This window comes from Chrysochloris asiatica, unplaced genomic scaffold, assembly GCF_000296735.1.
Source record: "Chrysochloris asiatica unplaced genomic scaffold, ChrAsi1.0 scaffold00082, whole genome shotgun sequence".
In the NCBI taxonomy this organism is placed as follows: domain Eukaryota; kingdom Metazoa; phylum Chordata; class Mammalia; order Afrosoricida; family Chrysochloridae; genus Chrysochloris; species Chrysochloris asiatica.
The window spans coordinates 7,978,491-7,983,913 of record NW_006408600.1 but is presented as its reverse complement, the minus strand read 5'-3'; positions in this window follow the sequence as shown (position 1 = coordinate 7,983,913).

Sequence of the window (5,423 nt, the reverse complement as noted above, 5' to 3'; positions counted from 1 at the left end):
TTTACTTTAACTTTTCCACTCCTTTCTGTGTCTTGCACTACGTAGTCTCAATGAGATGGATTGGTACAGGTGCAGAAGTAATGAGCTCAAGCATAGCAATAGTGAGGACAGCACTGGACTGGGCAGAGTTTCATTCTGTTGTGCATAGGCTCACTATGAGTTCAAACTGACTCTACAGCACCTAACAACAAAAACAGCGCTCTTCCCAGTGAATAATTTTCCCTTCCCTCCCACTCCTGGTAACTACTACAGAATGTTGCTTTAACAAGTAAACCTTTTCTTAATTTTTCACAACAGTGGTCTCATTTAATATTTGTCCTTTTGTGATTTACTGATTTCACTCAGCTTAATGTCCTCTTGTTATTGTTCTTAGGTGCCATCAAGACTGTACTGACCCATAACGACCTTATACACAGCAGAACAAAACTCTGCCCAATCCTGGGCCAACCTATTGTTGCCACGCTTGAGTCCATCGATGCTGTCACTTGGCTAATCCATCTTGTTGGGGGTCTTCTTCTTTTCCTCTGACCCTCCACATTACCAAACATGATATAATTCTCCAGCAGCTGGTCCCTCCTGATAATATGTCCAAAGTATGAGAGATGAAGTTTGGCCATCTTGGCCTCTAAGGAACACTTTGGCTGCACTTCTTCCAAAACGGATCTATTGGTTCTTTTGGCAGCCCACGGCACTTTTAGTATTCTCCTCCAACACCATAACTCAAATGCATCAATTCTTCTGCAGTCTTCCTTATTCACTGTCTAGCTTTCGCATCCATATGAGGTTATTGAAAACACCATGGCTTGGGTCAGGCACACCTTAGTCCTCAAGCTGACATCTTTGCTCTTCATCACTTTAAAAAGGTCGTGTGCAGCAGATTTGCTTAATGCAATATGTTGTTTGGTCTCTTCACTACTGCTTCCATCAGTGTTGATAGTTGGTCCAAGAATGAAGAAGAATAATGTCCTATAGGTTCATCCATTTTATGAGGTATGTTGCAGATTCATCATTATTCTTTGTTGCAAAATATGCAACAATTAATGTTGCTTGCATAGTAGTTCATCATGTGGATGTGCCAAAGTTTATTTAACCATTTGTCTGTTGATGGGCATTTAGGTCGTCTCCATCTTTTTGATATTGCAAATGGTGCTGCAATACTTTGGTGTACCTTTATCTACCAAGCTCTCATTTCTTGAGGGTATACATAAAGTAGAGGGATTGCCTGATCATGTGGTGCTTTTATTGCCACCTTTTGAAAGAAGCATCATATCATTTCCCACAGTTATTGCACCATTTTACAGTCCCACCAGCAGTGTAGGATGGTCCCAGTCTCTGCATATCCTCACCAGCATTTGCTGTTTTTTGTTTGTTTGTTTTTTAACTTTGTTACCCATGATAGGGTAAGATGATGTCTTATTGTTGTTTCGAGTTACACCTTTCTAATGGTTATGATCTTAAACATTTCTTCATATTTTTGTTGGTCACCTCAATGTACTACTTTTAGTGAAGTGTCTGTTCATATCCTCTGCTCATTTGTATTATTTATCTTCTTGTTGAGGTGTTCTATAAATTGAAGAGTAGACTTTTGCCTGATAGGTCAGTCTCAAAAAATATTTTCCCAGTGTGTGTGTTCTCCTTTTACTCTTTCGGTGAAATCTTTTGATACACATAAGTGTCTAGTTTTTAGAAGGTCCCAGTCATCTCTTTGTCTTCAGCTGCTTGTGTGTTATCAGTTATATTTACTAGTGTATTTATGCTGTGTGTAAGGGTTCTTAAGTTTGAACCAATTTTAAATTTTTTAAAAAATTTTTGTGTGTGAATTGAGTGATAGTTTACTTGGGAAAACATCAGTTTTACACTCATCATTTCATTGCAATGATTACAATCTCCTCCCTACATCACTATTCAATAACATTTGCTTCCACTCCATTTTTTTTGGGGGGGGGGGGCATGTACACAAAACATTCAATAACATATAACAATTTAAACAACCAAAGGACACATTCTGTAAGCCTGCCTCCTAGCCACCAGCATTCAGTCTTTCTCTTTCCATGTGTCTGGAGTCCTCAGCTGTTTCCTCTCTCCATGTCCTCATCTCTGCTGCCACCTCTGGTGTTGCTGCTTCTCTGGATAGGGTGCCACACTTCGCTCATCCTCTTCTCTCTTGATGGTCCTAGGGTCCTCTGATCCTGGAATGTAAGATTAACTATTCCTCCCTTTTTGTGACAAAATTTCTACCTTTACAGTTGTGATGGTCACAATTAGTCATGATAACAAGTACTCACTATTGAATCCTAAGAATCTTATCCTCATCTTTTTTTTCACCAGACCCATCTAGACAAGATGAAAACTATTCAGTGAGTACTTTACCTTTTCCCCTAACACTCTTAAACTAAACTCCTTCTTGAAAACTTATAAACCAGTCACTTCCTGCCTTTATCAACCCCTCATTTTAGATAGCCAATGTATACATTACCCATCCCTATCAACTCTGTATACAGAGGGGATAGGACTGTGAATACTCCTTCCCTCTCAGCTGGTATTTTGAGCTACTACATCCATAAGTACAGGTCAAGTTCATCAAATTGTAGCAATTTACACTTGTTTTCTTTATCAAAAATTGGTTTTTTAATCTTCCTCTAGTCAAATTCTGATCATCAAGCCATTGAAACTAAGTCAAATGGGTATTATCTACAAGTTTGGGCATTCTTGTGCATCTTCCCTCCATATCAGCTGGATACTTCACTCTCAGCTCTAGCCCTCCATGGCTATTTCTTTGTCCATGGGATCAGGAGTCCTTACGTCTCACCACTCTTTGGACCAACAAGTCCATCTTCTTCTTCCTCTTATCTCCAGGTCAACAGGAGTCTATGGAACGTGGTCAACCTGAGCCCATATCTTCATTGCTGTCTTTTCCTCTCTTCTACTCATGAGTAGACCAATGTAGTCACCAGCAAGCTTACATGCCTGCTCATATGTTGAACTTATTTTTTATTGATGATCTTTCTAGGTCTTTAATCCATGTTGATTTTGTTTTCATATATGGTGTGAGATATGGGTCTTATTTCATTCTTTTGTAAAAGGATTTCCAATTTTGTGAGCATCATTTGTTAAAGAGACTATCTCTTCCCCATTTAATGTGTTATAGTCCTTTGTCAAAGATCAACTGACCCTAAGTGGATGAATTTACTTCTGCATTCTTAATTCTGTTCCACTGACCTACTTGCCTTTCATTGTACCAGCACCAGACTGTTTTGACTCATGTGGCTGTGTAGGTTTTGAGATTAAGAAGTGAGAGGCCTCTTAGTTTGTTCTTTTCTTTTAGTAATGTTTTTATTATCTGAGGTCTCTTTCCTTTCCATATAAAGTCAGTTATTAGCTTTTCCATCTCTTCAAAGAACGATGTTGGAATTTGGATTTGAATTGCATTATATGTACAGATTGCCTTAGGTAGCGCTGAAATTTTCACAATATTGAGTCTTCCTATCCATTAGCGCGGTATAACTTTCCATTTTTGTAGGTCTCTTTTAGTTACTTATAATAGAATTTTGTGGTTGTCTTTGTGTAAGTATTTGGTTCCTTTGGTTAAATTTATATCTATTTTATCTTTTGGTTGGCTCTTTCTTGTAGTAGTCAAAACAGCCTGTTATCGGTACAATTGTAAATGGTATTGTTTTCCTGATTTCCTTTTCAGAGCTCTCTTCATTAGTATAAAGGAATGCAACCAATTTTGGGATGCCCAAATTCATTTTATGAAGCAAGCATAACTGTGATACCTAAACCAGGCAAAGACATCATTAAGAAAGAAAAATATAGACTAATATCCCTCATGAATATAGATGCACAGATGCAAACATTCTCAAAAAAACCATAGCAAATAGAATTCAACAATATTGTTGCTAGGTGCCACCAAGTTGATTATGAGTCTCAGCAACTTAATGAACAACAGAATGAAACACTGCCCAGTCCAGGGCCTCACAAACTTTGCTACACTTGAGCCCATTGTTGCAGCCACTGTGCCAATCCATCTTGTTGGAGGTCTTCCTCCTTGTCACTGACCCTCCACTTTACCAAGCATGATATCCTTTTCCAGGGACTGCTTCCTCTTGATAATATGTCTGAAGTATGAGAGACAAAGTCCCATCATTCTAGCTTCTAAAGAGCATTCTGGATGTACTTCTTTCAACACAGAATGTGTTGTTCTTCTAACAGTCCATGGTACTTTTAATAATGTCCCCCAACACCATAACTCAAATGAATCAATTCTTCTACAGTCTTCCTTATTCGTTTTCCAACTTTCACATGTGTATGGAGCTGTTGAAAACACTATGGTTTGGGTCAGGCCCACCTTAGTCCTCAAACTGACATTTTTGCTCTTGTATACTTTAAAGAGGTCTTTTGCAGCATATTTGTCAATGAAGTATGCATCTGATTTCTTCACTGCTGCTTCTACTATTGTTAATGATTGATCCAAGCAAAACAAAATCTTGACAACTTCAATCTTTTTCCCATTTATCTTGATATTATTTATTAATCCAGTTGTGAATATTTTTGTTTTCTTTACTGAGGCTGTAGTCTTTGGTCTTCATCAGGAAGTATTTTAATTTGCCTTTGCTTTCAACTAGCAAGGTTGTATCACCTTTATCATCTGCATAGCTCAATAAGTCTTCCTCCAATCATGTAATCCAGCTTCTTGTATTTATTTTCTCAGCATACAGATTAAATAAGTATGGTGAAAGAATATAACCCTGGTGTACACTTTTCATAAATTTTAACTATTCAGTGTCCCCTTGTGTTGGAATAACTGCCTGTTGGCCTATGCACAGAGTCCTCATTAGCATAATTAAGTGTTAAAGAATACTCTTTTCCCACAACGTTGCCCATGCCCTGTCATGATTCACAGAACTGAAAACCTTTGAATAGTCAATAAAGCACAGGTAAACATCTTTCTGGTATTTTCTGCTTTCAGCCAAGACCTATCTGGTGTCAACAATGACAATTCTCTTTTCACGGCCTGTTCTGGATTGGCTTGAGCCTCTGACAAAATCTTATCAATGTACTGCTGCAGGCAGTTTTGATTTATCTTTAACAAAATTTTACTTGCATGCAATATTAGTGAAATTGTGCAATGAGTTCTGCAGTGGGTCACTTCTCTTTGGAATGAGCACAAATGTGGATCTCTTCAAATCAGTGGGCCAGGTAGCTGTCTTCCAAATTTCTTGGCATAGACGAGTGAGTGCCTCCAGTGCTGAAAGATTTCAATTTGTATTCCATCAATTCTTGGAGCCTTGTTCTTTGCCAATGCCTTCAGTGTACCCTGGACTTCTTCCTTCAGTGTCATTAACTCTTGATCATATGGTATTTGTTGAAATGGTTGAAAATCTTGATTGCATGCTTGATCAATTTCAGACTGAAGAAATTGG